The sequence below is a fragment of the Salvia miltiorrhiza genome, chromosome 8 (assembly GCF_028751815.1).
Source record: "Salvia miltiorrhiza cultivar Shanhuang (shh) chromosome 8, IMPLAD_Smil_shh, whole genome shotgun sequence".
Lineage (NCBI taxonomy): Eukaryota > Viridiplantae > Streptophyta > Magnoliopsida > Lamiales > Lamiaceae > Salvia > Salvia miltiorrhiza.
This window is the reverse complement of record NC_080394.1, coordinates 13,019,914-13,031,849: the sequence shown is the minus strand read 5'-3', so window position 1 is coordinate 13,031,849 and position 11,936 is coordinate 13,019,914. Positions and strand designations below refer to the sequence as shown.

At 33.6% G+C, this 11,936-nt stretch overlaps 1 long non-coding RNA gene across 1 annotated transcript; it reads left to right on the top strand.

The window, feature by feature from the left end:
* Positions 1-7,064: 7,064 nt before the first annotated feature.
* LOC131001124 (uncharacterized) lies at positions 7,065-7,600 on the top strand. The gene is made up of 2 exons (XR_009093862.1): positions 7,065-7,191; positions 7,413-7,600. It is a non-coding gene; the product is annotated as an uncharacterized LOC131001124 (long non-coding RNA).
* Positions 7,601-11,936: the final 4,336 nt, after the last annotated feature.

Below are 11,936 nucleotides of genomic sequence, written 5' to 3'. Positions count from 1 at the left end.
TTTTACTTTTTTATCATTTGTTTATTTTCTTTTTTCTTTTGATTTTATTTAATTGTTGCATTTCTTTCTTTCAAAAAAAAAATTCGCACAACTTTTTACGCACGATCGCTATAGAAAAATAGTGTGTAATTTTAGTTATTAAAGTATCTGCATTATTTTTTCCACTTAATTTATGATTTATTTTTTCATCAATATTATGTAGTTTTCTCCCCCATTTTGTAGAGTACCTATTGTTTCCATATATTTTGTCATGTGTTTGGATTGCTCTAATAATTTATTTAATAAAAGATGCAGCTCATGTACCTACCGCACCAATCATAACTAGAACTAATTAAATATACTGTTCATTCTGTCCCATGCTATCACCTGCATTAAATATTAATATTTAAATAAGTCACATAATCTATACTCCAATTAAATGAAAAATATATTAATCATATTTGTATTACATCTCCTGTTTAAAAAATTTAATCAATGAATTGTAGTCATATATAATTAGGATATTCCACAAGTGACCACTAATGAGTACATATGTGATATTTAAGAGATTTTCGCCTAGAGATACAAAACTAAATGCAAGAAGTTTCAGAAGCAAATAAAAAACAAGGATAAGCAAAAATGCATGACTAATTATAGTTTATAGCTTAAAACTTTAGTGTTTGTTGTATTTTTATTATCTCAACTTCAATTTATTTATTTTCAAAATAGTCCAATCTTTTTTTTTTTTTTGAGAAAAAGAATTAATTAAAGGATGAAGTTTGAACTCTAAACCTCTTATTTAAAGTGATAAAGTTGATGCACCCAAAGATTCTCCTTTGCAAGAGATCTTGGGTTCAATCCTGCTTGCGTGCGGGTAGTTTTCCCATCTTGCCCAAAGATTCTCCTTTGTGAGAGATCTTGGATACAATCCCGCTTGCGTACGGGTAGTTTTTCCATCTTTGTGTGGGTAGTGGTTCCGTCTGTGCTGTTATTTTTTCACATTTATGTGGTGTAGTGTCCGTCTACGTGCGAATTGTTTATTTGATTATATAATAGATATATCTTGTAATTCTAAAAAAAAAATTATGATTCTCACTATAAAAAATATTGAAACTGAAACTTGCAGCATTAAAAATGTCTCTTGAGGACATAAATAATTGTCTGATATTTGAAAAAGTATTTTATATAATTAAGTGTGCGCAAAATAGAAAAAGTAAATAATGTAGGCAAGATTTAAGAGAGCGAAAAACAATAGTAGTAATAAAATTCCAAGTGTTGTGAAAGTCTGAAACACTGAAACAGCCTGTTATCTACACTCCTCGCTACAATAGTGTGTTTGTGCATTATACGTATATAGCAAAATTAACAATAAATGTTGGGAAAAGCAAGTACAAAATATGCATACAGTAATTAACACTAAATCACTAGCTACTACTATTCCTCTCTCTCAAGTCTGAACTCAAGGCATGAAGATCTTGTCTCTGCACTTGCACCTCCAGGCCTCCGGATAGTACTCTAATTTCATGCTGAAACCCGGCTCAATCGTCACGTGCACCGCCACGCACGGCGTGCACCGCCCGCACTTGGATCTGCATGACGGCGGCGACGACCCAGGCCCCCCCAGCCGCCGCCGTGCCACAACACCTACAGATGTTCATTAGATTTAAATTTCCTGCAGTTACAACAATTAATAAATTAAGTAGAGTGATTCTGAGAGTATATATACTTGGGCTGAAGCTCAAGGCTGAGGCCGATGCAAAGAAGAGGATGGTCGTCACGGCGGCGAAGAGTGTTAATTGGCGGCGGCGATGGTGGTTCATCGCGTGGGTTGGAGATGAGGAGGCGCTGCGTTGATTGAGTGTGGGAGTCTGTGAGTGTGAGTGTGGGTGTCTGAAAAGATATATACCAAGTATTATTGACGCAAGCGTGTGTGTGAGAGTCCAAGTCAAAGAGTGTGTGTATGTGTGTGAAATGAGATTTTATTTGAGGGGTAGCTTTTCAATTTCATCATGCAAAGGGATGGAATATTGAAGATTTTCGTAATATTGAATTTGAAAAGCTGAATATCAGATATATCGGTTCAGATCCTTTGTGCTGTAATTTTCAATGTCGCACTACTTATATATATTTCATTATTTCACCGATAATATTTTTTGATTAATAATAATATAAAAACCATTATTATTAAATTGAAGCTTACAAAAATATTTATATACATATTTGATCTCACAGAAAAACTTTTAATAAAATAAAACTCAATACCATACATCATACTGGTGTGAACGTGGGTACTAAATGACACTGTAGCAGATTATCCAGATTTCATGCGGATTTCTGTTATAATTTGTGCAATTATAGTCCAACTCACACTTTAATTTATTACATTTAGTTCGTATACGGGACCATCCTTTAATTTTGTCAAGATTTTGGGTTGCGAAATTTTGTTGTTTTGCATCGTTTCAACACTCACAGTATAGGCAACTTGCTTATTCCATTCTTCATAGTCTATTATTAAGTCAAGTTTTCATACATCCAATTATAATATCTTCTTCTTTTTTAAATCCTCATGTTGTATTCTATCAATCTATAGTCTTAGTAGGTATATACTGATATACTTCCGTCCACAAAATACTACTATACCACAATTTTCTTATTTAGCATCTACAAAAAAATATACTCCCACACTCTATCTTTATAAATCAACATTACAAACACCCCTTATTAATTTATCAAAAAAAATCACATATATATGGCTCACACTTCCACGACCACTCATTTTAGAAGGTGGGATTTTTACCTACTAAACCTGCCACCAAATATTTTATTAAAACAGTTGTTGAATCAATGTTGTACTTCATTCGTCTCATTAATAATATTTCATTTACTATATTGAGATGTCTCACTAGCAATGTCTTATACAATATTTAGTAAAAAAATTAATTATTTAATAAATATTATTAATGGTGGACCCAACTCACTTTTAAATATTTTTTATCAACTCACTTAATTTATATATATTAACTACACTTTTTTAAAAAAAATCTGTGCTAAAAATAGTGGAACAGAGGAAGTATACTCTTAAATGGACAAAGAGAGTATTATATATACTCCCATAATTTTATTTATTAGTCAATGTTTGATGTTTTAAAAATAAAATAAGCAACAGCTGTACGAAAAATAAATTCAGAGGAATATTTAGAATTATTAATAGGGTATTTAAAGGACGACCATAAACTTGCTGACTAATTAATATTTAGAAAAATATTTCCTCCGTTCACGACATCGTTTTCACTTTTACCATTTTAATTGGTTCATAATATTATTTCCACTTTTATTTATAGTAGTAGGGTTCACAAACTTCACTCACAATAATAGTGAAATCTAAACTCCACTACTCACAACAATACTCACTACTATCAACTACTATATCCAAGGTGGAAACAATATCATGGATGAAGGGAGTATTATGATTTCAACATCTCATATACTAACACTAATTTTTTTAATAATAACTAATTAATGAGATGTTCAAAGCATAATTTTATCTAAAACTTCTAATTATTAATTTTTGCCTAGCATCAATGGTTCGTGCTGTAAGAATCTACCAGCATACATATATACAAGTGCAAACTACTATATGAGAAAAATAGATGAAATATTTTCGGTCTTTCAAATAATACCTAGAGAGAGAAAAAAAATTCGGAGTTGGCGTTGGTGTACCAAAAAAAAGTTGATTAAGATAGATTTGTTCTGTTTTGATGTTTTATGGAGAAAAAAAAAGTGTGGGAAAAGGGTCCCACTTATGGGATGGATTGATTGATCGGTGTAGGCTAATAGGGCTGTCCCGGTTCATGTACAAATGCTGTTTGCTATTGCCACACGGTTGTCTTTAGGCACCAAAAAATAAATATATACTCGTATAATATATGATAAATCATTCTAGATTTCTAATTTTCATAGTATTTTTTTTTTACTAATTATAGCACTTTTTTTACAGTTTAATCAATCTCTCTTTTTTTGGTAAAATTTAGTACTATATGAATTAAATGTGTGGTGATTCCAAAAACTTGAATTGATGTATATTAATTTAGTTGGTAGGTCACGTATCTTTCAAGCACCAATATCAGATGGAGTTTGGTTTAATCTTATTTGAGCTTTTCTGAAATTTGGAATTATTGAAATTGTGGAAACTTTATACTTCAAATAAATTAGACGAGTTCCTTTCTCTTCAAAAACTCATAGATTCTGCACGAGGGCTTTTCCAAAATTGAAAATTCTTGTATAGCTTGTTTTGTCGTAGTTTGTGTCATTATCTCTTATTAATTTAGTCGTATTTTATTGTAAAAGTTGTATGGAGTAGTGATAATTTTGTGTTAAATTGAGCTTAGTGTTTAATTGTAATGCTTTAGACGTGGAAGAAAGAATGTCGATGTTAAAGCGTTTGAGGATCGAAAACGTGTAATCTAATTGATTTGTTAGTTCTAATTAATTATTTTGCATAGTCTCAAAGCATGAATACGAAATTATTGTATTGAGTTCCTATGTGAATGCGTTGTTAGGATTGATAGATCGTGCTCATCTTTTGCTAACGTGTTAACTCTTGAAGCGAATATTCCTGGACCCTAGATTCGTTTTTCCTCTTGTTATTCGTTTTAAAATCATTTTTATCTTTGCTTTGAATTTACTTTTGATTATCTAGAGTCAAAGAGAAACAAGAATGGGCTATGCTCGCTAGCACCAATCAAGGCTGGAATTGTTACTCAAATTCAACTTGGGAGATGTATGACACTACTGAAGAGCAGTCATGTAATCATGGATAGATGGAGAACCCGACTTTCACATGGAACCATGACTTCCATCGGTCCAGTGAAAGCATTAAGTATGATCATCCACAGTTGGTTCCACATTACGAGCCAACATTGGAAGACACCCTCCAAGTATTCACGCAAAATTTTAAGTTTGCAGAGTTAGTGGCAGAACGCCAACAAGAAGCTGATGATGTAGACCGTCTCGATGCTCAAATTGCAAAAATTACTGCTGCTGTGAAAGAGATAGTGCATCAGGAAAATGATGAAGAACCAATGTATCCCAAGGAAGAATTGCAGACACAACAAATGCAAGCATTTACTGTCATTGTTCTCAAGAAGGATACGCTGGGTGATGACGAGAATGAGAAGCTAAGGTGGCGTAAGAACGAGGAGGAAGTTTAGTCCTTGTTGTCACAGCCCAAAACCGTTTATTTCCTTTGTAATTTTTATTTGAAAATTATTAAAGTTTCGAGTTATTAATATATATATATATATATATATATATATCTATGAGTCGAGTTTCTGAATTATCTAATCGCGCCCCTAGTTATACATGTATATTTGAATTAGTATTTTATCTTTAGAAATATAGATTTATTCTTAACATTTTAATGTAATTTGGGCCTCATATAAATTATTTTATAAGCTTATAGATTTGGGCCTTATTTATATTTATAGGCTGGAAGAATTAGAAAGCCCATAACATTTTATGATATGATCGAGAGTGGTTCTTAATTTTGTAAAATCTCAGCATAATTTTCAGCCACAAATTTACATTCTTGGCAGCCAAGTTTTCTCCTCAGCCATCCAATTAATTTTCTCAATCTTGTGGAATTCATTTTATCTATTCCACCGCCTCATTTTAGCTTATTAAGCTCTTTCATTTTCTGAAAACACCACACCACCAAAACCCAGCAATCAACTTCTTGTTCTGTTGCTTTCGATTCAAGTGGTAATTTTAATTCTTATGCAGAAATTATGTAATCTTATTCCAGCACATCAATGATTTCTTCATTGTTTTCATATCTGCCCAAAAATCAAAACTTTACAACAGAATTCTGTTTTCAAATCAAAACATGCATACATCGATTTTCTGTAATTTCCATAAGGAAATAGAATTAGTGTGGAAAGAAATGGAGAATTAGGGAGAAGATAGAATTAGTGTGGAAAGAAATGGAGAATTAGGGAGAAGTGGAAGGTTGGTTGGGGGGAGGGAAGACTGTAGTCGGAAGAGGGAAGCAGGAGGCGGCGGCGGCGACCTGCCCACTGCTGCTGCCTGGCATGGCGGCGGCGATGGCAGCCGTTTCTGCCGGCCGAAGGAAAGAGAGGGCGCCAGATCTAGAATAAGGAGGCGGCAGCTTCGGCCTCGCCGATGGCTGTTCGGCTGAGGAAGAGAGAGAAAGGACGGGCGGCGGCTGGGCTGTGCTGCTGTCGACGCAGAGGCGGCGATGGCGGTGCTGCTGCTAGCCGGGCGAGCGACAGGGGAGAAGCGTGGTTGTGGCGGTGGCTGGCGGAGGTGTCACCGGAGAAGGGTGGCCGCAGCTGCGGCTGGTGCGGTGAGGACAAGGGCAGGGGAGGAGGAAGAGAGATGAGGGAAGAGGGCGAGAAGTGAGGGGTGAGAGAGAGATAGGAAGAAGGGGGAAGAGAAAGGAGGCAGAGCCGCCGGCCTCCGGCGGCGGCGTGCCGTCTGGTGGCAGCGGCAAAAGGCCGAGAAGAGGAGAGGGAGGAGGGTTGAGAGAGGGAGTGAAGCTGCGTGGGTTATGATGTGGAGTTGTGGGGGTGTGAGTTTAAATTAGGGGAGTTGGAAGAGTGGGCTTGGGCCAAAGGGGGATTTTAATTTAATGGGCTCAGATTAATTAAGTAATTGGGCTTCATTTTAATTTGTTTTGAGCTGCATATTTCTTTCAATTAAATTGGACTTGGTATTTTTGAACACTAACCCAAATTTTTAATAAGAGCATGCATTTTATTATTTGATTCATTAGACCAATTATTTTCAAATGGTTTTATGTTAATAAATCCTTAAGATTTAAACTATTATTATTATTATTATTATTATTATTATTATTATTATTATTATTATTATTATTATTATTATTATTATTATTATTATTATTATTATTATTATTATTATTTTAAAGTTCAATTAGGCCCTTATGTTTATTATTTGAATTTATCTGACTAGGTGCGGCGCGACTAGGACATGGATTTTAATTTGAATTATCAGAATTAGCTTTCAAGTTGAAGTTCAAGTTCAAGTTCAAAATTCAGGTGTGGGATTTATTTCAGTACATGCTGTGGTTAATTCTTGTCCATTTTAATATCATGTGTTTACCATATGTGAGTTGCATTAAATTATATCGCTAGGGGCCCGCTCAATGGGTCCAGGACATTAAAGTCCTTGGTATGCCACAATGCGATTTCATGTTAAAGTTATGGTTGCAACCAGTCGCCAGGGGCCGGCTCAATCGGTCCAGGACGGAAAGGTCCTTGGTATGCCACAGTGCGACTTTCAGTTACGAATGTATTGATCATATGTGATTCTCATTTTATTAACGTGGACAATAATTGCATGTCCCCACACTGAGTATATTCTGTATGCTCATCCCATATTAAACATTTCAGGTATTTTGACGTTGGAGACGCGTGGAAGGTCGAATGGGCGCATCGAGATTCAAGACATTTATCAAGTAGTTGATTTGATTTTCAACTAATTTAAGTATTTAAAGTTTTGCTTAGCACAAGTTTTACCTAATACCTGGATATTTTGATGACATCTTTATGTCATGCTTTGAAATAAGAGGTTGATTGTCGATTTTAAAATCAAAGTTAGCCTTTGAGTACATTATTTAAAAGTTTAATTTTTTTTTTCTTAGGGTTTGCTCCCTTTGAAGTGTTTTCAAAATATTTTATTTAAAAATTTATTTATTTGATAATAAAATCCAAATCTTTATTTTATGATATTTCCGCTGTAAAAAATTATTTACATTCATATTTAATACGTTAATTAGATTAGGGTGTCACACTTGTGGACTCCACTGTTGACATATTGCCCATATTTTGAAGTGTTTGATTTGTTGGTTGAGAAGGAGATTGAGCGGCAGTTTTTGGAAAATTTGGAGAAAGAGCCTACATAGTCATTGGGAGGGTCTTTCATGATCAAAACCGTCAGTCTTCAGAACACAAACTAAACTAAAAAAAGAACTCCAACACTTCAGTTCGAAAGGTTCTAGTCTATTACAAAGAAAACATAACGATTTTGATATCATCAAAACTAGGGCAATGATATTTCACTAAGTTCCCAACAGTCATGCATTGTTCTATTTTGTTGTTGCATGGTTCATTGCCACAAAATTCAGGATTCATTAACACGATATGCAGGGTTCATTGACACAATATGCATAGTTCAGTTTGAACATTACAGATTACAGGAAAACTGATGCATGGTTCATGGACACGAGATGCAGGGTTCATTGATACAATATGATTGGTTCAGTGACATAATATGCAAGGTTCATTGACACAATATGCATGGTTCAATTCAATCATATCATATTTCAGGAAAAAAGATGCATGATTCATTAACACGATATGCAGGATTTATTGACATAATATGTATGGTTCAATTTTGACAGCGAAATCCTTTTCAATTTTCCTCCATCAGTTTTGCAATCTTTTTCTTTCTTGTTTTCGACGAACTCCTCTATTACCCACCGCCTCCTTCTTCGATTTCCGACGAACTCCGCCATAAATCATAGCCTCCATATCTATCGATCCCTCAATTTTCTATCAAAATTTCATTTTCCTACTATACCATAACCACAATATATCTAATGATTCGAGAACTTGTCGGTGGTTGTCGCCGCCATTGTCGTCTCTGCGCATCAGCCACCATCATCTACCGTCACACCACGATGCAACGCACAACTCGAGAGGAGGAGAAAGAGGAAAAAGAAGAAGAAGAAGAAAAAGAAGAAGAAATCATGTGAAGGATGGAAACAAAATCAGCTGACCATATTATCCTTACTATAAGATTCTTAAGTTAGAATGATAAAAAACAAGAGGTGAATATTAGCCCTAAGATCATGGAGATGGATGAATGAAATTTGATATTATATACTCCCTCCGTCCACCAATTCAAGGCCTAGGGCAAGTGTAAATTACACTTGCCCTAGGCCTTGAATTGGTGGACGGAGGGAGTATTATTTAAGGTAAGAGGTTTTATATAATCTATTTTACATATATATATATATATATATATATATATATATATATATATATATAGGGAGAGGTTCAAGAAAGAACCATAAATAAAAGAAGACCGGAGAACCATTTTCAGCCATTCGATCATCAAGATCTACGGTGGATGCATCATCTTGTTGGATGAATACAGATCCTGGGTTCGAATCCTCAAGGGAGCAATTTTTTAAATTTTTTTAGTGCATTAATTTTAACAGCGAATGCATTAATTTTTACAGTTGATGCATTAGATTTGATGGTTCTCCCGTTCTCACAAATAATGTAGTTCTCTCTAGAACCACACCCTATATATATATATATATATATATATATATATATATATATATATATGTACTATTTTTTTTTTCATAATCCACGTAATATTTAGATCTATAGGTGATTGAGTGACCTGAGTCGAGTCTTCTTCTTCATAATTCACGTACTATTGTTGGGGGAAATTTCAAATAATGTCCAAATATTTGAGCGAAATATCAAGAAAGTATTAATATTTTAAAAGAAACAATTTGTACCCAATGTTTTATACTTCATCCGTCCCACAAATATTGATACATTTGTTTTTGGCACAGAAATTAAAGGGTTGTAGATTAGTATTTAAGGTGTGTAGGTAATAAAGTAGAATAGTGATAAATTAGAAGTGTTTTGGTAATAAAGTAGAAAAATGATAAATTAGAAGTGTTTTGGTAATAAAATAGAAAAGTGATAAAGTAGAGTGTATGTAATAAAGAACCCTTTTTTTTGTCGATAAGAACCCTTATTTTTTAGCTAATTGTTACTATATTTAGAAATGCATCAAGGTTCGTGGGACAACCAAAAATGAATATGCATCAAGATTCGTGGGACGGAGGGAGTAGTAATTATAATAATTAAAAAAAAAAATCAATCGCATTTTCTAACATCAGAATATTTACATGTCACGTGGGAGGCTCATGATTAATTTTCCAACTATCACTGACCTAGCTCAATTAAAATGATATAGTTTCATCTCATTCTTAAAATATTGGAACTTCGCTTATACAATGAAACAACTACATGATTCAGTTTCTCAAAAAAGTAAATGAGACGATCCACACTCCACCCACAAATCATAGTAAACCTCTGCTCAATCCTAAACCGGTATCTTCAAGCAAACAAAATGTCTTAAGAAATTCTACAAGGAGCGAAAATTCCATAAAATTCAGTAGATATTATTGTGTTGAAAATATAAAATTGAGATATTTTGTTATGTGTTAATAGGGGAATCTACCCACATCTATAATATGTCTTGCAAAATTACCCACTTTCAAAGTCAAAGACCGAAAAGCAAGTTTGATGGTGATGGGTTGCTTGGTTTTTTGTGTAAAAGTTGATGATGATGGAAATTGTGTAAGAGTTGTGTAAGAAAACAGTTAAAATTGGTACAAAATGTGAGAAAATGTCAACTCACGTCACTTTCATGCATTATAAGATTAAATAGATTTGTAAATTTATAATAAATTAGGGGACGTTTGTATGTTACAAACATTGATAAGAAGGCCAAAAAAATCACAAATATGTCAATTCTTAAGAATTTTTTTTTTTTGAAACCAGTGAACCATGTATCCGCCAGTAATTCGTAGCCGGCCGCAGTAGCCGCTGAAGTTTGTTACTGGCGGCTACTATTCAGCGGCTACTATTTACTGGCGGATACTTGTGTTATTCGCTGCAAATTTTTTTTTTTTTTTTCATAATTAACATGATTGTGAATTTTTATCCTTCGTGATTTTTTATTGTTACATATGCACCGTTATTTTTAGATTTTTATTTAATTTTACAAGGGGAAATATGAGAGATAGTGAAATATTTACAGTACAAGAAGTACACATGGATGGGAAATATGAGAGATAGTGAATCTGCCAAAATTTGGATTATAGTGGGGGTAATAACACTCACTTTATGCATGATTTGACTACACATAAAATAATAGACTTGCACATAAAATAATAAGAAATTATATACCAATTATTTTGAAAATCATATATTCGGAAATGAAATAATATTCTATAGCCAAAAAGTAAAGTATCCGCCATTAAATTATTTTCTTTATCAGTAGCCGCTAATAAAACATATATGGCGGCTACTGGGTCTTTTGTACGATTTTCTGGCGGATACTGGGTTTGTGAGGCAGAAAATATTATTTTATGTGAAAATATGTATAATTGTTAATTTTTCAGCTTGTTATGAATGTTTAAATATAACATACGCATTACTCTTTTATATTTGTTGCTTTTTTTTTGTTAATTTTATAGTAAAAAATTAAAAGTACATACTGAGAAGGTGACTCTGCAAAATTTTTGGTTGTAGTGGGGCATTAATGCTAATTTTATGCATGTGTGAGGTGACATGCAATAATAGATTGAAGCCGTATTGAATGAACACTACACTTCACGTGAAACGTTTGTAAGGAATCAAGTTTAGTCCTTATAAGGCTACATTTGTGAATGACCAAAACACAAATTGAAATACTCACCTTGAATTTCAGAAATTCAGGCATACTCTAAAGATTTGAGTGGTTTTGTGCGAGAGCAGGCAATTTGTGTTGAATTTCAGCCCGAAAAGGTGATTCTCCTGTATTGTTTGTATAAATTATAGTTTGCATGTTTAATCGTATGTTGTTTTTAACGTTGAGAGCATGTTTTACATTATTTTAATGAATTTCTTTATTATCTGACATTTAAAAGCATTTTAGAGAAATATTAAACCTGTTTCTAATATAATTGAATTTTTTGAACAAAAAAAACAAAGTATCCGCCAGAATTTCATTATCCGCCAACAATAGCCGCCTAGCCCATAAGGTCAGCGGCTACTGATTGCGGATAATTATTTACTGGCGGATACTTCATTTTTCGAGCTTATTGTGATGTTTTGAACGTT